At 42.4% G+C, this 25,965-nt stretch overlaps 1 protein-coding gene across 4 annotated transcripts in view; it reads left to right on the forward strand.

Moving 5' to 3' along the window:
- Positions 1-267: 267 nt before the first annotated feature.
- SEC31A (SEC31 homolog A, COPII component) overlaps positions 268-25,965 on the forward strand; it is a 256,619-nt gene continuing 230,921 nt past the window's right edge. For 2 of the 4 annotated variants that reach the window (XM_086961993.1, XM_086961995.1), the window contains exon 1: positions 311-414. The gene's annotated coding sequence lies outside the window, so the exon portion shown is untranslated. Of the gene's footprint in view, positions 415-25,965 lie in introns of all 4 variants that reach the window. The other 2 variants (XM_086961994.1, XM_086961992.1) reach the window with 2 other exon arrangements.

Consider the following 25,965-nt stretch of genomic DNA (forward strand, 5'->3'; position numbering starts at 1 on the left):
TCCTTCTATGTCATAAATTCACCTAATGATATAAGGGCACCCACAGCCCAGTAACGCTATTAGTACTCAATTCGCTTAGCCTAAATTAATTTGTGTTCTTCTTTCCGCAAGGCAAGCGTACTTCAGCTACCGGCATTGTCTGTAATATAGGGGTACAAGCTAGCCGCTATATTACAGACAAGACGCTGACATATCGCGTGGTATGTATCCACACAGATAACAACCATTACATTATGGCCGTGATGTTTGCTGACGTTAGTCCTTTGTCGCTGTCTTTGGTCCGCAGCGATTGTGCTCCGGGGGCTGGGCCTTGGATGCCACGTTGAGCAGCTGGACGTGGAAGCGCCGCTGGAGCTGCACCGGGAGGAGCAGGAGAGCAGCGCAGCCGCCATCAACTGCAGACACCAAGAACAGGTAAGGGTAAGACCACCCTATCACAGCTCCCTGAATCTGCAGGCCAGGCTATTTTTAAGTCGTACCTAAAAGAGTTGCTTTGCACCATCAGCAGTAAAGTGGATCCAGGAAATGAAAACCGACCGCTGCGTACTTGCCACCTCTTAACCCTTCCCCGCACTGCACCCGTACACACAGCTACCTCTCTGTGTGTATGTGCAGAAGGTTGTCCACACCCTTCCTTGCCATGCTACCTCAGAGGTTGCTTTTTCCTCCTGGGGCTGTCAAACAAGTCTGCACTTTCTCTGTCTGTTTATTTTCTGCTTGAACTCCCTCGCTTTGCTGGTCGGAGTTTTCGTTCCATATTTACGAACCAGGTGCTCTGCTGCTCGCCAGGCTGTTTCACACTTACACTGCCCTGGTGATGAGGTGGAAGTTGTGTGGCGTAGAGGTTCTGAAAGCAATCTTTTCAGCCATATAACTTGCCTTTTAATTGGGCAGCTACTACCCAGTCGCACTACGAGGGAGAAAGGAAGACCTAGGTGCCCCTGGACGTGCTGCCTTAACCTGATCCTTCCTTTGTGTATCCAATGATCAGTGAATCTCTTAAGTGCCATACCCACTACAAAAATAATCCAGTACAAACAATTTTTTCCGTTTTGTCAGCACAAAACGTCTCCTACAATGAAGTAGCCAACTTAAAGACTGACAACTGTTGAGAAGGCATCCAGAACGTAGTTATTTTTGCACTGGTTCCTGCCCCCCAAATTGTTATACTTCATCCCTGATTCAGTTCTTAATCCCAGGAATGTCAAGCGTAACTGTCACATTTAAAGCTACATTAATGCTGGTGAAACAAGTGTATTATCCACAAATGAAAGCTGATTTACCACTGCAAAACAACTCTTTCGTGCGCACAGCTGTCGCATCCTTCTCTAGAAAGTCAACAGTCTTGTAATGAAATGTACTTCTTGCCATCGGAGCCAGTATAAAGTTTCAGACACTTTATTCTTGATGGCTGTTGCTTGCTGGTTTCACTACCAACCCCCATTCACTGAGTGTTGTAATCGTCCCCTTCTCTTTCCTGTTCAACAGAACTTTTCTGCGGTGTTCAGTGCTCACGGTGTAAAGTTCAAGCCTTGTCATATTCTTTGCAGAAATGTGTACCGGCCTAGTCATAGGTCCGGCAGTTCAGACTTGGAGTAAACCGTCACAAACCCACGAAAGTAAATACGCCAAAGAGTAAACCATAGGGCTGGAAGTGCTCTGCTGCTCTCTTTTTCCATTACCACCAAACAACAGATCCTGTTAACTTAGTTTGTTTTATTTGCTGTCCTAGGTTTACTTTTTCACTGCTGTCTTAGAAACAGTCTCTAAGCCTACCTTCCCGTGCAGGTTTATCGTTCACAATGTGTCTGTTTAGGTGTCTAGCAGAATATGCATGCAGTGAAGCATTGTTCACAGTAAGCCGAGGCACACAGTCCGTCATCTGTGCTTTACAAGACTTCTTGATGGGGCAGTGTGGGCTTTGGCTCTTCTCACAGGAGTGAGCTAGCCTCTGTCACATCATGCAATCCGTTGTTTGGTGTGCCCTGCGCCGCCTGTGAAGTACTTCCATTGTAGTGTTTTATGCAATGTTTTACATCCCAAATGTATTCTGAATCGTCACGTTACATTATTTATTTCATTGATATATTGTATGCAGTAAGCAATTGTTTTGTTTTTGCCCTGCAGCAGTCTTTATAATGTTTTTCTCACAACTCCGAATGCATACCGTACCTGTTGGCTTTGCCAGTGCTTGTTTGCTTTGTTTTCTTGTCAAGGCCGTTCTTTGGCTAGTTGCTCTGCCCCAGAAAAATATATATATTTTTACTTACATGTAGTAAATTGTCTCTTTTCAGGTATAGGCATCCATAGATAGATACATTATTATCTGTTGTAAAACAGGAGTCCAGAACCTCATTTTAACTGTCCACGTCACATAGTTTTGCAGATTTAAGTTTTATTTTTAGTCTGGACTTTCGTCTCCAGCTGCCGGGTGTGTCACTGGCTGCATAATCTGGATTTTGTTTGACTAACCTGATGTTCATGACAGCACTTCTATTCTGGTAATTTTCCAATTTGTTCTATTACAGAATTTGCATTAAATGTAGAGTAACCAATTTACAAGAATGATTACATCTACATTTGTATAGGTAATGCCTTAAATTGTGAATTTTATATCTTTTGAGATTTGGTGCTGTTGCCTCTATTGACACCGCCCTTAGCTTTTCTTTATGACTTCCTTTTAATTTAACTTAAGTAGTGGTATGCCTAACGTGAGGTGGTTAGGACTTCTTTTAGTTATTCAAGGAAATGTTCATACATTTCTCGAGGGCATGCAAACAGAAATTGGTGGAACTGAGATTAAAAGGGGGACACAGCTTCAACCAAGATGTAGAGTTTAAAGAACCTGTTCACTAAACTGCAAAAAAAGAAAGATACATTGGAAATTTTCTCCAGTAGATTACAGTTTAGATTTTGTTCTTTGTGGAATTGTGAAATGATTTAAGGAGTACCCTTACATAATTAGATACGTTGTTGATCTAAGAATACTTAAATATGTCAGTATTTCCTTATAAAAAAAAAGAATAATTTTGATTTTGTAAAGTTGGTGCCAAAGTGCATTTTCACTTAAAACACACATATATATATATATATATATATATATATATATATATATATATATATATATATATATATATATATATATATATATATATATATATATATATTGTATTTTACCTTCCTGGGTAGATAATTTCCCACTGGTACAATCCCTTTTCCTGAAATCCAATCAGCCATGTAGGTGTTCCCTCTCTAATTTGACTCCCATAAACACAATTTATGAGGGTAAATCCAGCCATCCCGAATTCTCTTAATAAAAAATGGTTGGGTACTCTTGCAATTGATAATTTTCTTTTCACGTAAGATGATCTTCAGTGTGCAAAAACATTTTGAGTCCTCAATGGTTTTACCTGAGAATTTCTTTTCTTTAATAAATGTGCCTATTGTGAACTCCTACTAGCTTTTAACATTTTAATGCAGGACGTCCCAGAATCTGTTACTTATATAGTTCATGTTGCAGAATTGATGCCACTTGTTATGGGGAAATCAATCAAACATTTTGTTCAGAAACAGAAATAAAATGCCAATGCCTTCTAAGTTGAGCAGTTTTGTTTAGCTCTATCTGATGGTTCATGGCAAGTTTAAAAAAAATCATAAACACTGTCAAAAAAGAATCTATCATCCAAGACAAAGCGGTCTTGACAGAACGTGCACACGGCTGGCTCACTGTACAGTCCTACAGCAAAGCGACTCCTCAAGCATACCTCCTATCTAACTTCTCCAAAACCACCAAAGAGAAGTTTCTGAAATTTCGGTTAGGCTTATTGCCATCCGTATATCACCTGCCGCCATGGTTACGCCCTCCGAAGCCGGCAATCTGCCGTCTCTGTGGGAAAGGAGAGTAGGACATAGTCCACATTATAACCATATGCCGGGAATTGATGCAAGAGCGCCGGTCACTACATAGACCAATCTTTAACAAGAAGCAAATACGGTCGTACAGACAAGCCGTGCTTGCAAGTTTATCTGGTGAAGATATTCAACTAAGCTGCTGCCTGGTAACATTTTTAACTGCTGCTGATCTCAGACTAAAAAGGATACCACCAGATCATCGGAGAAGTAGCACTGGAACCGGGATGGAGCCGGCCCACTTACCCATTACGTAAAAGCCTTAACAGCACTTTGTACATCGAGCAATAAGTATTCTTGCACATACAAGCCTCAAGGAAAAGCATCAACAGGCTAACCATGTCCATTCTTGCACTGAGCAACAAAAGTTGATGCTGCACTACACACTTTAAACTTGTTTCCAATCGCCCACCCTCATTCTGTTGCCAAGACTCTGACCAGGGGGTTAATTCTACCTTACGAACTGCAGCTAAATTTCCACAAACAAAAAAATGAAGAAACTAGACTATGGGTCACCAAGGCCGGGGGAGGGGTTCTCTTCTGCAATTTTAAGTGTGTTCTTAACTGTGGCTATCAGCCTTTTAAATTGATGTTTCACTGTTTTATAAGAGTCGGCCAACTTTTGTAAAGGTTTTAATTAACTGTACAATAAACACTACTTACTTACTTACTTACTATCTATCTGATTCAAGTGTTTTCTTGTTGCATGGATTTCACCAATCTGCTAAAATGCTTTCTTGATATTCCCAGACTTCTCACATTTTAAATGTGTAGTGAATCTGGGTAGGGAAATTAAGATAATTACCTTACATCGCCTGTGTGCCAAAAGGGCTAGGCAGAATGAATATCCGGCAGCATGGAATCAATTTTAGTAGGATGGAATATCCTAGGTAGAGTGCCTTTTCATATCGGGAGATGGAGCAGTAGATTTTTCCTGTCTGGAAGTACAGAACTCAATTTGTGTTATAGAACAAAACGAACCTGGCATCTGCTTAAATGACTGTCTTAAGGTGAGACTAGTTTAAGTTTGATGTTTGCCTTGATCAGGTGACCTATTCAATTCTTTGACACCGCATTGATCCAAACCACATCTTTTGCACCTCTCCATAACAATTCAGGTATCCTGTCTAACTGCTCTGGGGCTACTTCTGGATATGAAACTGGGAAATTCTCACCCAAGAGGGGCATGGAGCTGGTGGTATGCTGGTGTTCGAAGGGACAAAGCACATGTACATCGTTGGTGTTAGTTATGGAATGTTGAGAGGCTTTTCCTGTATACTTTTTTCATGATTCTGAGTAACTTAGTTTTGGGGATTTTTGATCCTTTGCTCTCATGCTGGGCAATTATTTGGCCTCCGATGCACTGCACCAATGATGACCCATCAGCGTGTGCACTTCCCTGCCTGTCCTGGATGATTTAGCTGCAGGAAATGTATCTAAGTGTTTGAGTAATATTTTAAATACCTGAAGTGATTCTGGAACAGTGCCCATGGATTTATTTGCATTATGTGATATGTAAATAAAAAATAAGCACAAAGGATTTCTATTTTTTTCGTTTTTGTCTTCTTTCCTGAGATCCTTATGTGCATCTTCTATACTTTGGAACTTTATTGCAGTTTTATAGCGAAAATGTGGAAAATCACAAACATTTTACTTTGGGTAAAGGCCGAGAAGTGCATTGTTGGTATAAATTTGCAGCCTTTTGCACAAATTTAAAGTATCCTTCATGTTTTCTGTCTTCTATTATATCCCAATATTTCCGCATACACATAAAGACACTACACCAGTGAGTGCGGAATGTTTCATTTGAACTGCATTCTAAAGAGCTGGAATGGCGCAATGTGAGAAAGTTTCCTCTTTCTTGCATAGTATGCCCCCACTTTTTGCTGAATTGCTGATGTACTTTTACAGAGTGTGCCCAGGGCTCCTGCTAATCAGGTACCCAGGGCCTATGTTCCTTCCCTAAAATTGCATGGAAGTCTAAACCTAATTGGCATCTCTGGCCACATGTCAGCCCCTGGTAAATGGTACCACCGGTACCCAGAGCACTGTGACCAGAGAAGGCCTGTAAGGGCTGCAGCACTTATTGTGCCACCCTTGGAGGTCCTGTGCCTTGACACTCACACACTGCCTTTGCAGGCTGCATGTCTTGGTGCAGAACAAAGCGAAGAGTCGACATGGCACACATCCCTGTGTGCCATGCCCACAAAACCACTGCCCTGGCATAGATCAATCACCCCTCTAGCAAGATGCACTATGCCAGTGGTGAGGGTACAGGTGCATGAGCCCTGTACTCCTACAGTGCCCAAATCCATTCTTGGGCATTGTAAGTGCAGGGCTGCCATTAAGAGTATATGGTGCTGGGAGTTTGTCATTACGAACTCCACAACACCATAATGGCTCCACTGAAAACTGGGAAGTTTGGTATCAAACTTCTCAGCACATTAAACCCACACTGATGCCAGTGCTGGATTTAATGTAAAATGCACAACAGAGGGCAGCCCCCTGAAACTCGACCAACTTCTATTGACCTGACTGAATGGCTGCTTAGGATGCCACCAACAGACATGTTTCTGGACCCCTGGGTTGAGAGCCTGCTGCTCTCGGGGGGCCTGAAACAATGCACATCCTGGGATGAGGTGCCAAGCCTCCTCCCCCAGGATGGGCAGGGTTCACGAAGGGGAAGCTTCAAAGGCATGCATGCCGCCTTTGTGAGCCTCCCCAGACCATTTGCTGCTTTCAGCAACTGGTCCCCACTGGCTCTACCCCTCACTTTGGGCAGGATAGCCGGCAGGAAAAACAAGTGAGGAAAGAGGTGTGCCCACCTCTGCCAACGCCACCCCTCAGGTGGCGGAGGCGAGGTGAAGCACAACTTTGAGTCCCCACCATTTTGAGGATGGGGGGACCCAACCAACCTGGGACAGGCTCCTGACCCCCTCCCACTGGAGGGTGGCACAATAGGGGGTGTACCCACCCCAGGGAAGGGACCCATTGGTCCCTGCCCTTTACCTACATGTAACGCCCCTAAATCTAGTCTTTAGGGAGCAACCTGAACTTTGCTTCCTCAAATCCAGCCTGACAACAAGAAGAAAAGAAGAAGGACTGAACAGCCGTGCAGCCAACTAACAAGAGGAAGACGCACACTGACTTGGCCCCAGCCCGACTAGCGTGTCTTTCCTCAAGCCTGCTCCTGTGAAATCCCGGTGTGTCCTGCAGTTAGCAACCTCAGAAACCTCGGAGGACCTGCCTGCCTGCCTTCACTTCCAAAGACTGCTTCTCCCGTGAACAGTGGATTTGTTCAACTGCAAACTCTGGCTGCAACTGGAAACCACAAATCCATACCTCGAGGTCGGCACCCCGGTGATCCTGACCCGGGATCCGGCGACCCCTGACCTGCCTCCAGCCAATGCCTGCATCCTAAATCCAAAAGGCCCCCTAACCGAGACCAGGAACTGGTAAGAAGATCCAACCCCAAAAGGCACCCCTGCACCGATGCTCCACGGCCTTGTGTGCCCAAACCAACGGTGCCTAACCAACCCTTAACTTCCCAACGTACCTCTCCCAAGTGGTGGTCGCACCCAGAAGTCCTTCGTCTCCCTGCCTGCAGTGCTTTTGCAAACCGGAGGTTCTCCATAGAAAAAAAACAGGGCGCCCGACGTCGAAACAGCTTTCTGCACCCGGCCGCCCCAGTGGCGCTGAGGGTGCACGTTTTGTGCTACTTTGGTTCCCCATTTGCCTTGACCTTAACCCTAGGAGCTTTGCTCCCACAACCCAGTGGCCTGCTTACCAGCAGCCACCAACCGGAGGCCCCCTATCACCCATTGGATAACATTGGGCCTTAACACTCTGCCCCGGCTGCCCTAGTGCTCCTGAGGGTGTAACAAGAGTGCATCACTGACCCTGGGGGACCCCCGAGTCTAACCCCAAAACCTTAACTCCCACAGTTTATTACATACCTGTGAACTGGTAACCTGTTTTTCCTCCATAGGATAACATTGACAATTTTCTTCCCAAAAGTTTCCAAGTGTGGAGTTTTGAAATCCTAAAGATATTCTTTAAAAATCATACGAATAACCAAAACGTATTTGCTTACCTGTTTACAGGAAATGTCCCAGTGCTGAATCTAGGTATCCAGCCCTGAGTTAGAAAAGTAACGTAAAAAGTAACAAACCTGTAATTTACTGAAAAAGCCTATTCATCCCAATGTACTGTATTTGCTAAGTGTTGCAACCTGCTGCATCCCCTTTAAATCAAACAAAGTACAAGTTCTATTGCATTTTCAAACTGTTATATATTCAGCAACTTATTACTGAAAAGTATTTTACGCTTACCTGTGCCAGGCTTCCTTGGTTCTAAAAATAAACAGTATATTTTTTCATTAAAAATTTTTTTGCCTAGAGTTCAGTTCTTGAGTGTGTGAATTAATTTGCTGACTGAGTGTGTACATCAAATGCATAACACTGTCCTCTGATACTGCCTTACTGCTCGACCACTCTACCAGAAATAGAGCATAAGGTTCTATCTAACTTTAACCTTTGCTTACCTCAGGGGTCACCTGGACTCTATACACACTATACCTCATTTTGGTGTAGTATATATTGAGCCAGTTTCCTACACGCAAATTATACTTTTAAGCACCCTTTAAGCTATGCAGCTGAACCTACTGGGTATAGTAATGGAAACAACAAAGGTGAACATAGACTCAAATTTATGAAAGGAAAGTTTTACTCTTAAAATTATTTTTAGAGGCGAAACCCTGTTGAAGCTTTCTTGGAAGCAGTATAAGTCAGAAGCCTTGTTATCCATTGAGTGGCGTGCTCAGTGGAGAGCATCCAATTCAATATAAGCTTGCACAGCACACGCAGGCTTTCTGATCTCTGCTTTGTACCACTGCAGAGAAAGAATCCGCTGCAGTGGATAGGTAGTCAGGCAGCTTCCTATGTTGTATCAACGCAGGAATTTTAATTTGGCATCTAAAGTCTTTGGAACTGGATGAATTTATTTTTTATTTTTAACCAATGTGGTTCAATAACATGCAATACAATCAAAGTTTACATTCCTAAGCATTATAACGCTGCACAGGGATATTGCAGTCATAATCATTGTGTAGGTGGACAGAAATACGTGTGAAAAAAATTGGTTTCCCCAGCACAGGCTAATGTCAACATGTATTGCATAAATGACAGATAACAATTCTTGTCCTTCTTTGTATTTGTTAGGTTTATTCTCATATGTTATTGTTGAGTTCTTTATTTAGCCTCTTTTTAGCCAACACGTGTTTTTTCATACATGGCAAGTGGCCCCGACTTCCTCAGGGCTAAAAGATACACGCATATGTAGTTGCTACTAGAACATGATCGTTTTTTTCTAACAATTTGAAGTATAGATGACATGTCTATATCAATCTTCCTGTTCCTGTTCAGGTGACTTTGTGTGTGGCACCACCTGCACATTGATTTATGTCATACAGTAGTGGATATGCAAAGAAAATTATATTCCCCAGAAAGAATTTGCATCCCAATTATTGTGAAATGTATTTTTGTTATTTGGTTAATGTTATCTCCGATTGTTTTTTATCTATGTCATAAGTATCTGACAGCCGGCTTAGTGTTCACATTTGTATTGACATCTTTGAATGCATTTCTATTTGCTTCATACATTAGTTTTCATATATCTTTTTATTTTTTGTATTTTACATTTTTCTTGGAAACGTTTGTCTAGCAAATACATATGCTTGTGTCTTTTAGCCCTGAGGAAGGTGCGGCCACTTGCTATGGGCGACAAAACACGTGTTGGCTTAAAAAAGAACTAAACAAGAACATATGAGAATAAACCTAACAAATACAAAGAAGGATAAGAATTGTTGATATCTGTTATTTATGTAATACATGGTGACATTAGCCAGACCCTCCAGGATATCGCGATTTCGCGATTCCGCGATTTGCTGCGAAATCGGCACTTTTGTAAAAATGCCGCGATTTTTACATAAGTGCCCGCGAAATCGGCACTTTTGTTGAAATCGCGGTATTTTTACAAAAGCTAATCCAATATCCTGGGGGGTCTGACTATTGACAAACGTCTAATTCAACTTCCCTAATTTATACAGGAAATGCAGTACCTCATGTTTAAACATGTTCTAAATACCGCCTGGATAATGTCTTGCAAATGTTCACTTCAAATCATGAGATGGAATCAAAATAATGCTACCGCTGCATGGAGCGAAATTAACGTATAACAAAAAGCGTCCATTTCACTGTGCCTAATTTTGTAACTATTTTCAAACTTACGTTTTGTAGAGTGTTTTTGTACAAGTGCATTAAATAAATAGGGGAACACTGTTTTCTGTAAGTGTACCCTACAGAAAACGAGTACATTCTAATTGAATAAGAAAGGATGCATACTACATGCACTGTCATGATTTTCATGTGGACGGATGTGGTAGAAGAGATTACTTTGTTCGATTCACATGGGATGCCCCTATAGCATACAGTGTCAATTATGCTACAACGAATAATTAGGTGAAGTGACGACACTACTTCCTGCGAGAAAAGTAGAAACATAAATTACAAACTGCTGCAGCTGTCAAGCTTATGATCGAATAGGAACATTCATAAACACATACTTCGTACAAAATAACTGCGTTTATGCAAAGTACCGACATTTGAGTGGGGAAAAGTTAGATGTGACTGTTGTTTTCATCGGTGCCTCTAGAAAGGCACAGTCCAAACAGTTCTCACTGACAAAGAGAGCCTAGCTCTTAAATTGGCTGCCTCGTGAGCTCAGGGCATCTCCCTGGTGCATATGCTTATGCTGATGGCGCGTGTCCTTCCCTAACCTTCCATAAACACTTAACGCAAACCCAGAGAAAGGACTAGAAAAAGATAATTTTCAAAACAAAATTTTTTAAAAACGGGTAAAGCGAGAAGTGCAGCAAGCTGCCTGCCCTCCTCTCCATCACTGAAACGCCATGGCATAGTCTTTTGCAGCAGTGGCAGTGTAGGTATTAGATCGTCTTGTCACATAAATACTGTCAAAAGTCATGGCATGTCACTTACTGTGGTGCAATAGGTAATCAGACCTTCCAGGATATTGTGCGTGCCCAAGTACCACCCTATACTCCTGGCCACATCACTACATATGATTTTGCAGGTGGGGTGCCCACAATGCAAGCTGCACTGTCACTGAATACTTATTTTATTTACATATATTTAAATTGTGTGCACCGGATGCCTGAATTGCTTCTAGGGGCAGAGAGAAAAGAGAAGGATGCAAGAAAGTGTGGAACATGTTCTTGAAGAGATGTGTTTCCAGCAGTTTCTTGAAAGTGAGCAGGCTGTTTGCGTTGCACAGGTGTGGGGATTGGTAGGGGCGGGCAGCTACTTAGAAGAAACTTCTGGATTCGCCATTGGACTTGGGAATCCATAGGGAGTTCTGCATGTTGGAGTTTAGGGGTTAGGAGAGGGTGCATTCACAGTACACATATAGCTGCAGAGAACCGAAAGTGCACCGTGCATCACAACGAGGCAGAAGTAGGGCTGTGAGCCAAAGGGTGTGCATCACGGTGGACTCGGGTGAACTCTGCATTTGACATCTCACTAGGTCACACCATCACCTACTACAGGTCTGGTTCGACAACAAGCAGAGCACGCACTTCAAGAGACCAATGGTGCTGACTGTCCAAAGACGTCACGCCCCTGGAATACTTCACCACTTCATTTCCCCACGACCAGCACCAGGATTTGACACGTTGAGAATTCCCAAACCATATCCAGAGATACACTTGAATATCTGTACATGCTTTTCGAGGGAAACAAAGTGTCTACATTGTAATTAAACCAAATATTCATAGCTTCACGTTGTTAAATAACTAAAAAAGCTAAGATATCTGTGTTTGTTGTAGGAAAAATGGCCAAATAAAATGCCGCAAAATTGCCGCTAAATTTCCATATTTGTGCCGCAAAATTTCCATTTTTGTGCCGGTAAATTTGCGAATCCATGCCGCTATATCCTGGGGGGTCTGCGTGTGCTGGGGAAACCAATTTATTTTGCAAACTGGATGATTTCGATCGTCCAGCTGGAGAGTAGTTGATCTCTCCACCTCAAAGCACCACACATAAATAGGTTCACAACAACTTTCAAGAATACTTCTGTAGAATGCCACAGAACCTTCTGCAAACCTCACCCTCGCTTATGAAAGACTTGTGAAGTCCATGGCTGTATTACCCTTCTTACACCCATACCAAGCCCCTCACTTCACTGTCGACTTCTTTGCCTTTGGTAGACCATGGGGTGTCTGGGCAGGGTTCCAGGTGTATGCCCCTAGTCTCCGCTCAGCCCTTCCATATCTTATGTTTTTGGGGACCACCTCTCATTTTGTACATGGGGCTTTCCATGCAGAAATCCATACCTTTAGCCCAGACCTCAACAAATGGGGGCGTCCACCTCATCCAAGCCCTTGCTATATCTCGCTTGGCTACTATTAGCCCCAGCCACAAGAGTGCCGTCCGGGAGCGTGTTCCCCTTAGCTCATCCATCAGGGGTATACCCTGGTATTCCCAAACCCAACACTAAAAAGATATTTTTTTGTGATGACAAAATGCTGGTCTCTTCTGTATCTAAACCATTTTTTACCGAACGTAAATGTGTTGGAAGCAGTGGACAGTCAAATGCTTTTTATTGAAAACTTAAGATGCATAAAACCATTGAAAGTTTCCCGCCATTGCAACTGACATGCTATTTGGTGACCTTTTTAGTAAGTGGAATTAATTTATTTTTGGCACTAGTTTTGTAGCTCTTTTGCTGGTGCTTTGCGGAGTTGCTCAGCAAGAAAAGGTAAATGTTGGTCTCCGAACCTTCGGTGGCCAGCTTCAAAACCGGAATGAGTTCCCGTCATTTTCAAAGTCCCAGAATTTGGTAGCAGCACCACAAAAATAAATTTTGGATATCTGTGTGGTCTGAAAGACTGATTTGCAACAATTACCTTTTTTTTTGGACATTTTTCTGATGTTGGGTTATGAAAAAGGAGTGTGGACAGGTTTTACTGTCTGTGTTTTTCATTGACTCTAGCAGCGCTTGATAATTGGAGCTGATGGTCGCAGATTGGGTCTACCAGTGCTATTTCTTTTGTGGGCCCTGCCCTTATTTTTCCAAATTAAGCTTCGACCGAAAGCAAGAGAAAGAAAAAACACAAAAGGAGAAGAGAAAGACGAAAAAAAAGTGACAAATGGAGAAAGCAGGGATGACAAAAAAAACAAGAGTGAGCTAAAGGGGCCAGGAGTATCTAGTAGTGGATTGAAGAGGCATAAGAGGGAATCAAGGCTACTCGTCCATGATACTTGGCACACAACCTTTCATCATGCCGACTGGCCGCTTCGAAGAAAACTTTGACCCTCAGCACTTACTCTTTTACAAATTAAGCAGTGGGCTAGAGTAATGATCATGCATAGGGCCCTCAAGTAACAGTAGTGCAGAGATACAGTTACCATTGTTGCGAGAATGCTTTTTGGCATCAAGGGCTTTTGTGGTATCTTGACATTAAGGTCTTTCCTACACATTGGTTCCAGCGATCCCCCAGGATGGGGCTGATAATGTGTTATCCACTTATGACCCAAACTTTTCATTCTCTAGAAGAGTGTTCAGAGTTGCCATGCGCTCAAGGTAAAGCAGTGTTGAACAGTGTGTAACATAATTTGTTTGGACTGTGTCATGTGAAGGTCTTTCACGCATACTTAGGTACAGCTGTTCACAGTCACATGCTGATAACAACATTATTCTTTGCTGTGCAGATGGAATAGACCGAAGAATATGCGCACTTAAATATAGGAACTCCAGTGGATTTGGCATGACACTCTCCATAGTACCACCATGTAACCTACCCCTTTCTTCTGACGACAGAGCACCTTCATTTACACATCTCCAACCAGATGCATATAATCTGCGCAACTAGACTCCATATCCCAAGTCCTAGCGGAGACTTGCCTACCTGATTGCATCGTGATGTGTGTATCTTCTGTGCTTCATTTATTGATGAAACCACACTGGTATTTAAAAAAGCATTTGGAATATTTTCATAGTTTATATTACCCAAAAAATGTGTAAACCACTCTCTCGCCAACTAAACGGTTCCCTGGAGCTATACAAATGTGCTGTAGTAGCTTTGTAGCATATTCCATAATTAATAATGGGTAACGAGATAGGATTGACAAAATAGTAATGCGTTCACCCTGCTTTTAGTCAGAGTCTAGTGATCATCTTCTTTCGCAGAGATTGGGAAACCACCAAAAAGATTAGTTGCACAGATTGAGAAAACCGGGTCACCCCAAAGGACGAATGTGTATTGTGGAATGCACAATTTAGCTTGTTTAACAATTCTAAACTGCCGGGTGGTTGGTACTTTTTAAAGCAATGATTGAAAAACATACTTCTCTACGCTCGAGCGTTTGTTACTAAACATGAGGAGCAATTTGGCTTGGGTTCACTTTTTAACAGGAAGCCATTGCACTGTTTTAAGAGCAGGCTTAATTTGGACCTGCCACTTTAGATTAAGAAAGATTCACAGAGCTATGTTTTTGTAGTCTCTATATTTGTTCAGAAGAAACATTTTTTTCCCAGTAATGTGCTGTCATCAAAATCTAACTTCTATTTTAGCGCTCTGATCATTACCTGAACCTTTTAAAGAAATGTAGATACCTATAGATTTTCTTTACTGGGTAATTTCTATAAATATAAATGTTCTACTGATATTTGATGTTTCTTCGAACATTCATGGTTCATCAGATTTTCAAGGGGCAGGGGTTGTGCTGGCACCCAACCACGGAGGCCAGATTTCCATTGGCCTGGCTGTGTGAAAGAGTTCCAACTAGCATGCTCTCCATTTGGTTAGGATTACATTTCAAATGTATTTTGCACATCAAGAGATCAGTTTTAAGGAGGCGGGGTCCAAATCTCCCCCATTTCTCTTACGTGAATGTCTTTATTTTAATCTTAGTTTTTTCTCTTTAGCTATAAAAAAGTCTTGTATATAAAGTTTATTTTTCCTTCTGTGCAGCTCTTTGTGTTCTTGAGTAATGTCCAAAATTCTTCTGAAAATAATGCAATTCATAGATGGGCTGGCAGTTTGTGGTTCATATTGACTATCTTGCACCATTTATACACTGAGCATTACTAGCAAACAATGCACACTTTGGGATATGAACACTTTGCTGAAAAAGTACATAGAGAGATGCATGTGATCCGCACAAACTTTAAACTACTTTAAAACCAAATGGAATCTCTGTTTATATGGTGTTCTGTGATCATGTACGATGTACACCTCATTATGACGTTGAAGCTCTGTCAGAATGCACTTCCACATGTGCACGCACATCTGAAGTAGAAGTCTTTTAGACAATAGGTTGATGCTGCCTCTAGCTATGTTTAGACTCTGATCAAACAAATCTCTGAGTAACTTTTTAAAAACAGTTTTTATTAAAAACAAACTGCAGCAGTAAAGACATTATATAGACATCTTTGGCAAAGTTATACAAAGTTACAGCATTACATTATGCCCTTCAATCCATCAGGAGCCCCTGAGATTGCACTCTATGAACAACTTAACAGTTACTATGAGGGTTGCAACTATGTCCCCTGGTCAGGAAACACCACCGATTCTCATTATTCTCAGTTGCCCAGAGTACATGCCATCATCACCTCATCTTCCCCTTCCAACACTGAGTCTCTCTCCTTCCTCAATTCCACCGTAGAAGAAATGCAGATATCGTCCCTGTATTTATTCCAGCGCCCCCACTTATGATCCCATTTTCGTGGACATCCTCTCCCTTTATACACAGTTTTTTCTGCAATCATGGCATGATCCATATCTTTTGCCCAGTCCCTCAAGTGCGGTATAGTGTCCACCTCCCACTTCTGAGCAATGTTCCGTTTCGCTATACTCCACGACTGTTCCGCTTGTGTGAGGTCCGTTGCCTCCAAGAAATTGAGGAGACATAGTGTGGAGATGGCTGTATAGGTTTATCACAAGTCCTTATTAGTTGTCTGACATCTGTCCAGTATTGTTGTATGTGGGTGCTATCCCACAGTATGTGCATGAATGTACCAGTCTGAGAATCTTGATCTGGACCAGCTGCTGAGTTTAACTTTTGACTCTTTGGTTTTTTAACTACTTTTTCGGGTCAGCAATGTGGAGGTAACTGTATACCAACCCACTCCTCACATGACCTTTCTTGTGATCCTTCTTTCTGATGTTCTCTTTGGTCTGTTTTGTTCCGAAACTGCTGTGCCTTCAGACCTTTTTGAAGACCCCGTGATCTGGGGTAACTGAGATCAAGATTTGCATTTCATCTGCATGCCTCTAGGAGCAATTCTACAATTCTAAAGTGAACTGGCGATACCCCACATCAGCTCCACATATTTGTTGTAGCGCTCAGTCACCGTAGAACTAAACGTTTGTATGTAAAAATGTTTTACGTGCAACAATCGGCTGTGAAAGTTATCAATATGCTGTGATTGCCTTCATCAAACATGCATGAAAATCTGGCATTCAGATGATGGCTGATTTTGTTTACTATAAAAGTAGACAAAAATTATGCTTAACAAAATCATTGCTCTTTGTTAGGGTATCGTGAACTTTTCGAAGACTAAACCTAGACAAATTAGGTGTGAAAATTGCAAAGTAGTGTTTTTCTTTCCATGTAGGCAATGGGAACTGAAAGGATTGTGACTGAAGCAGGTTTGCTGTTAAGACTGCATACGTGATTTGATGTTTTCAAATAGGACCTGCATGTCCTGTAGCATGTTAAAACCTAAATATACAGTGCTTACGTAAACATTCAGTCCATAATGGGGCTTGGTATCGTAACAAGCTGGTGTGGTGTCCATTCTATATTGAGTCATGTATTGTTTGTGTAATAAATATATTTTCTACAGATCTCATCTAGAAAATATCTTCAGTAGTATAGCCACAATGCATTTTACTCGAATATGAACTTTAAAACAGGAGTATTTGTATAGTTCATGTTAACCCTGAGGATTCTACTGGTGCAAGTGACAGATAATGGTTGTTTATTAAAAACAAAAAAAAGAACTCTGTGGTGCTCATTTTATCAGCCATGGGAGGATGAAAGGATAAGTGGAATTGACAGGATTTAAATAGGTCGCCATGGTGTGATATATAGATCCCTACATTAGAGACCCATCTATCTCAGTTTGTAATTGAAGTGAAACAAAGCATCTGTTATGTTTTGTAGCAGAATAGCTCTTCAGAAACAGCCTTCCTCTGCCCACGCCTTCTCCATCAGCATTTATCCCCAGGCCTTCCAAATATGGAAACCTCTGGTCTGCAACCAAAATGACAAATCACACCTTTCACCGAAACCTGTCAACGCTCTCGCTACTTGGACCACCCTCCTCTTTCTGATCAGGATAGAAACCCCTGCATATGTATTTCCAATCATCTCTCTTATTCCTACTGTCCTTCTGCTGATAAGCTTTGGTCCTCCGGGATCCAGAGAAGAAAAACTTAAGTCCCCAGGGTGCTGTTTTGACTTCCATTTTAAGCTGTGTTTGAGCAGTTGCCTCATTTTATGCTGTAGTGTCTAGTTTGTATAGTTTACATTTATATTGTGTAGAAACAGTGCTAATAATTTCCCAGATTAGCTATTTTCAACTTCCAGAGAAGTTTTTTAAAAATAGTTTATGGCAGATTGTAAGGGTGTTATTCCATGAGTAACTTTTTTGTTTTGAAAAAATAAATTCATGCTTGATTTGTATTCTTGAGGCAAGATAGTCACTAAGACAATCTGCCTAAGTCTTGCTTCACTAGAAGTGTCGGTCTCATTACTGTGAGCAGTTTGGGGAGGATTGTTATTTTCTCTAAGGCTAATCCTCTAGTTTCTGTTTCTTTCTTTTTTAAATCTAAGACCATTCCAGAAAATATTGAAAACCCTTGAAGGTCTCCTCTTTTTCGTCAAGCGTTCTGGCTTTATCCAATGTAATAAGTATTTTGTTCCTTGTACATTCGTCCATGAAGCAGTCACCTGCTTGCCTTGGCTTCTAAGTCCCTTTTTAGCTACTGTCTGTTCATGCTATGCAAAAACATAATATAACTATGGATGAGAAATCATACCTGGAACCATGTATTGCAGCCCTGTGAATCACAGTGTAACTATCTTCGGCTCAAAAGAGTAGTCCTACCACTCACTGGAGTTTACTCTAGGTACATGGTTATACTCTGCAGTTACATGGCTTTTATTCTCGCCCACCTCCTACAGGTTTATAGAGCAATGTCTCCAAAATCTTCCACACATACAATACTTAGAATAAACATAACTGCCTCTGGGTTAAAGCTATTGGGTGAGACAATGAGTTGGGAGAAGGCACAGGGGGTATTTACAAATATGTAATGTTCTAGGTAGATAAAACACACTTTCTTCAACTTGGACGTCCGTGAGAACGTGAATTACATAGTTACAGTTTTGACATTCACTTCTGTTCATGTAGAGACCCCAATAGAAACGTTCCAGCATTAAAAAAAGTCCTGTATAAAATGTTTGTTTGGAAACTGATAGCAGTTGCTTTTATTACATTATTTCTAAAACCGATTATAACTAGATCAACATAGTCCTTGTTGAGAACATTTCTAATTAAAACAGTGTGGTGATTTTGCATTACTCAGTGTTTCACTTCTTTGACACAATATTGACAATGGTATTTTGGACTTGGACCCTAGGCTGCATTGGGCAAGATCTCATCTCTTTACACGAGAGTTGAGTCTGCTAATATGAATTTTCTTCTTGTATCCATTTTAAATGGGACTATCCTCGCAGGTTCTTGGTTTGATTTTTCAACTTGTCTTAGTGTGAGGCTGACTGCCTTCCTTTCCGTGCCGGGACGCACCTTTGTGCAGCTGTTGTGCGTTACAAATTATCTGTCATTCATTCATTTATGGTTTCATATATGGCTTGTTCTTTGTGGTAGATTTGGTAGCCTCAGACGCGTTTATTTCGAAGTTCCCTTCATAAAAAGATGTTGAATATAATTTGTTTTCTCAGGTTTGAGTATTTCTGTAGCACTCTAGTCCGACTGAACTACACATGGAAGCATCTTTTGCTGTTTAAGTAGGAGAAAAGCCTTTGGTTTGATTCATGAAGTAGTAGTACGGACTGATCTATGCACTGCATGGATATCACAGCGTAACAAAATTGCTAGTGCACATGTATGTTATCTAAGAGTTTTGCATCAAATGAAACGTGTGATATTCACATGCATTTTTGATGTTTGCAGGGGTACCATAACTCTTCATACAGGGAGTTTTTGCACTGAACAGAATCGGCACTTTTGTTTTGAAAAATGATAACATTTCACAATTTTATTTTTAGTTCCTCCTTTTTGTTTCAGAAAAATTAGTTTTCCCTGCACAGTCAATGCATCCTACTCTTCCCCTCCACCCTGTTTGAGCATGAATAGTTGTGCCCTGGTGACAAGCCTCCACACTTTGTGTTCCAATTACTCCTGGATGTAAGTTTAAAAGTGCAACTAAGTTTGGGAAATACATTGCACACATTTGAGGGTATTTACAGTATTATGGCTTACTGGAGGCGTGGGAGGTGGAATTCTGTTTTCCACTCCATTATCTTGCCCATCCCCTGAATACCGTGGACATCTTGAAAGCCAGAAAAGCCAACTTTTCAATACTGAAATGTGTCCTCCTACATGTAAATTAGATGATAGCACATGACTCTACCTCTTGTGAAATTTGCCTGCCTACACTGACTTTATAAATTGTACCTAAGGCACCAATGCGTTGCGTGACTTTTTGCACGAGTAAGTCACATGTATCTAAGTACACCGCCCTTCTTTTTTTCCGTTTGTTTTTCTTTCTGTATCTCTTTGTTACATGATGTGTTCAGATCCTGCTTTTTTGGTGACTGGCTAGAGTCCAAGATGGCCTTGTACTCCTGAGCTGACCATTGGACTTTCTTTCAAATGCCCACTATTGTCTTTCGGAGATGGATGCCTGCCGCCTGGCACCACAAATGTGGAACTGGGGTAATGTGCTGCGCTTTGATCTGCATGTCAAGCCTTTGCGCCATTGAGATTTCCAAATGTTGCCACACTCCTCTACTACCCTCGTCCTACCAGCAGTGGTGTACAGTGTGCATTGTCTGTCTCGGCTGGTTCTACTTGTGATGTGGGAGAAGTCTGGAGGGTTCGGACCTCCTTTGACTGACTGGGTTATAAAGGGTAGAACCTTGAGCGCCGATTGTTAACAGGGGCTGCAGAGACTTCTCTTTCAGGTACCCGGGGAATCTACTTGTGGTGAAAGTCACTGGAGGAGAGACAGCTGTTATCCGTGAGGGAGTAATGGGTCTCTAATGGAAGTAGGAATCATACTGACAGTGGTGCACACACCTTGTTTACTGTGCCCCCTAGAGGTTTGATCATTGACTTTGTTCCCTAGTTAAGCTACCCACTTTATAGTACCATAATGGCTGATCGAAATAAGCACATGGTAGTTTTTCACTTTGTGCACAGAAAGTGGCAAAAGAAACCAGCAGCATATTCTTCTGAACAGATGGAGCCTCCAATCATGTAACAAACCATGCTATGATCCATAAATGTTTTGCAAATAGGTGTGACAATGAAGAATGGCCTTTCTGGTAAAAAATGTCTGGGATAATAATCTGGGCAACTGGTCATTGTTCTGCAGTGGAATATGTATTATCCTTTAAGAGATGTACAGTCGAGAAAGTATTATGAAACTGCCTAGCTTGACCTCCTGGACAATTGGAGGAGGAAAGAGGTCTGTTGGGTCCTGTAGGTGCCCTATTTGAACTTGACATAGTCTTAAGTGATAGAGAAAACTCAGAGTACTTTGGGACCTGCAGTCAAAACGACTTCTGAAGAAACATTGATACTTCCTTCGCTGCGTGCTCCTAAGAAATATTGCTATGCCTACTAATCAGGCGGTTTGATGGTGATGTTGGTATTCACTCATCTAAGTGGCGGGAGATGACTCTACAGGAGACCTTTTGCGAGAAAACTGTGATACTGGGGAGAGGTGATTGGTATTTCTCGATATCCTGATACTTTGATACCGTAAGGCTGGAACATCAGAGAACTGCTTTTTCATGCAGTCCAGACCGGCTAAAAACCTTCTTTGATTTCCTGTCTGTGGGTTCTAGGTAATTAACAATCTGAACTAATGTGTTGTCGTGGGCCATGGCTCGGGGCTTGGATTGGGTACAGTGGTTCTAGGCTAATTGTGCCTGCTGTCATCGTCTGGCAGGAAGAGGAGGAGGAGTTGTTTCTGAGATCATTATTCACTTTGTTTGGATCGCAGATATTTTCCTGTTGTCTTTTTGCTTTGTTTTACGTTCCTTCTTAAGTACCATGGAATGGGCTTTCCTGGTTCAAGGTGAAGTGACTGACTGTTGTGCAGGATTTTGTGGATAAATATTTTTCATTTTGGTACAGTAATTAACTTAATTTGTGTCAGTTACCACCTTGAATGCATCTGATCTCAGAAGTTAAATAGGGTTGTGCGTGGTTAGTACCTTGATGGGAGCCAGTGTTATTCATCTCTGCATAGCTGCATAATATGAAAGGCTGAAGTGATGAAGATATCTCTGGTTCTTATGACTCAGACTGAAGACTGGTAAAGGTATAAATGGATGCTGAAATTCAGTCTTGAAAGTGATCATTCTCATTAGCAAAGTATCAGCTCAATATACTGCATCTTCTTTTCTTTTTTTTGTTGAAAAATGTTGTTGGAATTTCATCACAAACCTAAACATAAGCACTGTCTGACACATGTAAATAGTGTGATGCAATTAGACTATTGCAGTCAAAATCAAAATGCGGTTTCACCTAGTTGGGTCATGTAGACACAATTTGCAACATAAGTGAAGTAATTAAGTTAATACCCGAGAAGGTGCTTGCATTCACGGTTAAACGTTTAGGCACTTCTCCCTGAAACCTGGTGTGGCTTGGCCCCGAAGGAGTGTAACTCGCTGGCCATGTCCTAATTGGACCAGGTTTGATATCTATTCCTCAGTAGTCTGCCTAGTTCTTACAAATTTTGTGGTATTTTTGTGGACCACTCTGTCTATGTATACCGGACGCTCCAGGCTCGTGCAGTAGTTCATGCCTTTAGTCCATCCATTTAGGGATGGGGCCTCTGCATCCTGCACATTTTTCGCTATATCTCATTTAGCTATCAGCAGACCCAACCATAGCAGTGCACTTTCACATGTTTTACCCCCCATGTCATCCGTTATGTGCAGTGAGAGTTGTTTTGGGGCCATTGGGAGCGTCCAATCACCACTGTCTCCAAAGACTCCATTACCCCTTCCCATAAGTGTGATAGTACTGGCCAGCTCCAGAAAGTGTACAGTAGATTCCCAGTGGTGTTGGCGCATCTCAGACAATATTCAGTCAATTAGACCCATTCTGAATAGTCGTGCTCTAGTGAGGTATGAGCAAAGCTATAGCTTAAGTTGTGTAAGACAGAATTACGAGGCCACCACTGCTTCCCAGAGAGCCACAACAGTCTCCCTCCAGTCTTCGTCTTCTAGCTGTTCTAAGTCCTGTTACCAAGCCTCCAATTTTTAACAATGGATCTGGTTTATGATTTAACAGTGTTTGGTATTGGGCAGAAAATTTGTTACGTTTTTTTTTTTGCGAATCTGTTTTATTGAATTTTGACATTAGCACAACATAGATCATATGAAATAGCAAGCCGTGTTGGGCGCCACAGTCAACGTACAAGGCACAATAATATCATATAGCATTGTTACAGCTCACATTTGGAGTTATGTACAAAGCGGTCAGGCATGTGATTGACAGATATATTTGCGGCCCGTACTAGAAGACAGGTGAGGAGTGAGGGACATGAAAAGATGGAGAGTTGGAAGGCAGAATGATCAAATCATTGTCCACATATTGGGTGCCTTCCAGGGCACAAATGTTGGCGAATGTCCGTTGCCGCACATACGTGCAGTTACTGTCCCATGAAGCCAGTAGGAGCACTGGTGCTCAGCTGCGAATGAGTGCCAACAACAGATTCATTGTTAACGACAGAAACTAGGAACTGTACATGCAAAAGAAAAGGGGTAAAAGAAATAAAAAGGAGGAGTGCACAGTGTAAACAACAAACATTTAACATTTAGCCCGTAGACCCCCTCTTCGTGTATCCGTACACTACATGGTTCATAGGCTCACATGTTCAACAGCGATTGACTGTTACCCCAGGCCTAGAGTGTGTGTCGACTGAGTTCCACAGGTAGTGTGTCCACCAGTAGCAGATCGATGCGGCACATACGCTGCTGTCACACACGGGGGAACATTTGTTAACTTTTATGTCTGTGAGTAGAGTTTTTGCCTCCAGAGATGACTATGGTGGTATTTCGGCGTTTGACGGCGGGTACAGTGTGAGTGTGTGGCGAAGCTGAAGATAGCCGAAGAACTGGGTGTGGTGCATTGATATTCAGTCTGTAGCTCCGTAAAGGACTTTATAGACCCCTTTGTGAAAGTGTCTCAGGGCGTTATGCCTATAGTGTCCCATTTGACAAAGCATTGACGCTTGAGGAAGTCTAATCCCCTGCAATAGCAGGATCTCCAGTGTGAGTCTTTTAGCCCATCCTGTGGCCTTCGTGGCCTCGCTCTCAAATGGTCTGCACTACTCTGGTAGAGAGGGAGGTAGATCACCGCCTTAAAGGATGTGTGCGAGACTGTCCCGACCTATTACCCCCACCTCTACTGCCTAGGCTGGGTCCCCAAGCCCAACGAACCCCCAGTCGTCCTTCACTGGAAGGTGGGCCTCTCTGTAAAATTACATCCAGTCCGGGGTAGCCTGTTAGCCTTGGCAAAAAAGTCTCTCCCCACTGAGAGATGGGTAGTCTTGATTCTTAATTTTGGTAAAATAGTCTCGGTAGGGAAACCATTTTAAAAATAGAGCGGTCCAGGGGTGACAGTGAAAGGGAGGTACAGAACTTGAAGTGACTTCTGTCCAACTGCAGTGGACCATTGGAAGCTGCTGAGCAACGTGTCCACTCTCACCCACGCCGCAAGGGGCTCGATTACGAAGGAAAAGAATAGAGAGGAGAGAGGGTACCCCTGACTGGTGTCTCGCCCTATGTCAAACCAGTGGGATACGACACCGCCAATACATACCCTGCCCTAGAGAAGAGTGTATAACAATTTTATTTTTTCTAATAAATTTGGGTCCAAAGAGTAGGCGCATTAGGAGTGTGAAGAGGTAATTGCAATTCACAGAGTCAAACGCCTTTTGGAAATCGACCATAAGCAAGGGCTGGTGGCCCTGCAAGCCAGCGCTTATCTTGATGGTATTGTGGAATCTTCTAATATTGTGGGGTGTCCTGGCAGAGCATAAACCCCGACTGATCGGGATGAACACGTTTCCCAATCACCCCAGCTAATGGCCCACACCTTGACCTCTGTATTCAGGAGTGACATTGGCCTATACACTTCGCATCTTGTACCCTTCAGACCCGGCTTTGGGAGCACTATTTCTGCTGGGTGGAGGTTGCTGGACAATCAACGCACCTTCAGGGCCTCCATAGAAAGTCTGCAGCAGGAGCGGGCCTACCTGGGTGTAATGAAAGTGCTTTTCGCTAAAAGAACACCCGAACCCAACACCCCCAAAAAGCAAGGCAAAACTCAGCACTTCCTTAAGGCGAAGTGAAAGAACGCACCCAAATATAGGTAAAGTAACATATACAAGTTTATTAATGCAGCATTTTAATAAGGCAGGCCAAATATATCAATCATGGCAGACTTCCAAATGTCAAATGAACAATTGAAATAGAATGCAATATGTACACAGATAGCAAAGAGTACAAAATATATTCAAGAGAGAGTGATTAGGAACACCTCACCGATTGAATTTGCATCATCCTTGGCCGCTCAAGCTGTAGGAAGTCCGTCAAACAACCCCAGTAGGAGTTTCAATCAGGACCTAAGTTCCGTCATCCCCACAGCAATACGTCCATTCTGTGGTGAACTTTCCACCTGGCCCCCGTCGGCTCACAGCTTAAATATCATTACTAAACGTAGGACAAAGCTTCTATAAAACCATGCCCCTTTCTCATTGGAAAAAAACGAGCAGGCTGTACCAGTCTGCATCAAGGCCAAGACAGTGGCTGGCCAAGCCTCTGTATTTTGACTCTGAGACAGAGTTGTACATTCCAAAGATAATATCCACTTCACTCTGGTCAGTGAGGTGCGAAAAACAAGTGAGGAGCAGAAAGACCTTGAATATGAATCGCAAGCACTGCTGTGTAGGCAGGAGCAAGGCAAAGTCAGACATGAGTCCATATCAAAGCCAATAGTAAGAACTCATAATTCTGTGCAGCAGAAACAAGGCAAAGTCAAAAAGCAAGATGACATGATGCCATGTCAAAGCCAGTAGTCTGAACTCATCAGCAAAGCCAGAAAGCAAGATGGCATGAGGCCATGTCAAAGCCAACAGTAAGCACTTATAATTTAAATGTACTGTTCTACTCAGTGACAGCTCTCACTAAAAGACAGCAAGATTACAGAAGAGAAGCAGGCATATGTAGGACCGTTTCATATATCTGGTCTAAGGAATAATAACACACTAAAGTCAGTTAAAATGGTGGTAGTTGAAGGTCATCATAGGGTGCCAAACCACAAGAGTGGCTCTTTCATTACATTGGGGAAACTGCAGCTTCCAAATTCCGCCGGCAACCCATTGGGTCCCAGTGCTTTGTCCTGTTGAAGTTTACACAAGAGCCTCTCCCATTTCCTCTAGGGTAATGTCAGCCTCTAGCATATCTCTAACCGTACGTTCCAAACGGGTCACCGGGAGGTCCGTGACAAATTGCTTCAGGTCCTCAAGCGTAGCCTTCTGTTCAGGACTATGGAGACACTGGTAATATTCAGCGAAGGGGCCCGCGATGGATGCACCCCCAGTTATGTGTAAGCCCTAGTCAGATTTAATGTAGGATATAGGATCCTCTGTAGCATGAGGAGTACACAACTGATGTAAGGTTTTACTGGCTTTATCTCCCCATTGGT

The sequence above is a fragment of the Lissotriton vulgaris genome, chromosome 3_1 (assembly GCF_964263255.1).
Source record: "Lissotriton vulgaris chromosome 3_1, aLisVul1.2, whole genome shotgun sequence".
Taxonomy (NCBI): domain Eukaryota; kingdom Metazoa; phylum Chordata; class Amphibia; order Caudata; family Salamandridae; genus Lissotriton; species Lissotriton vulgaris.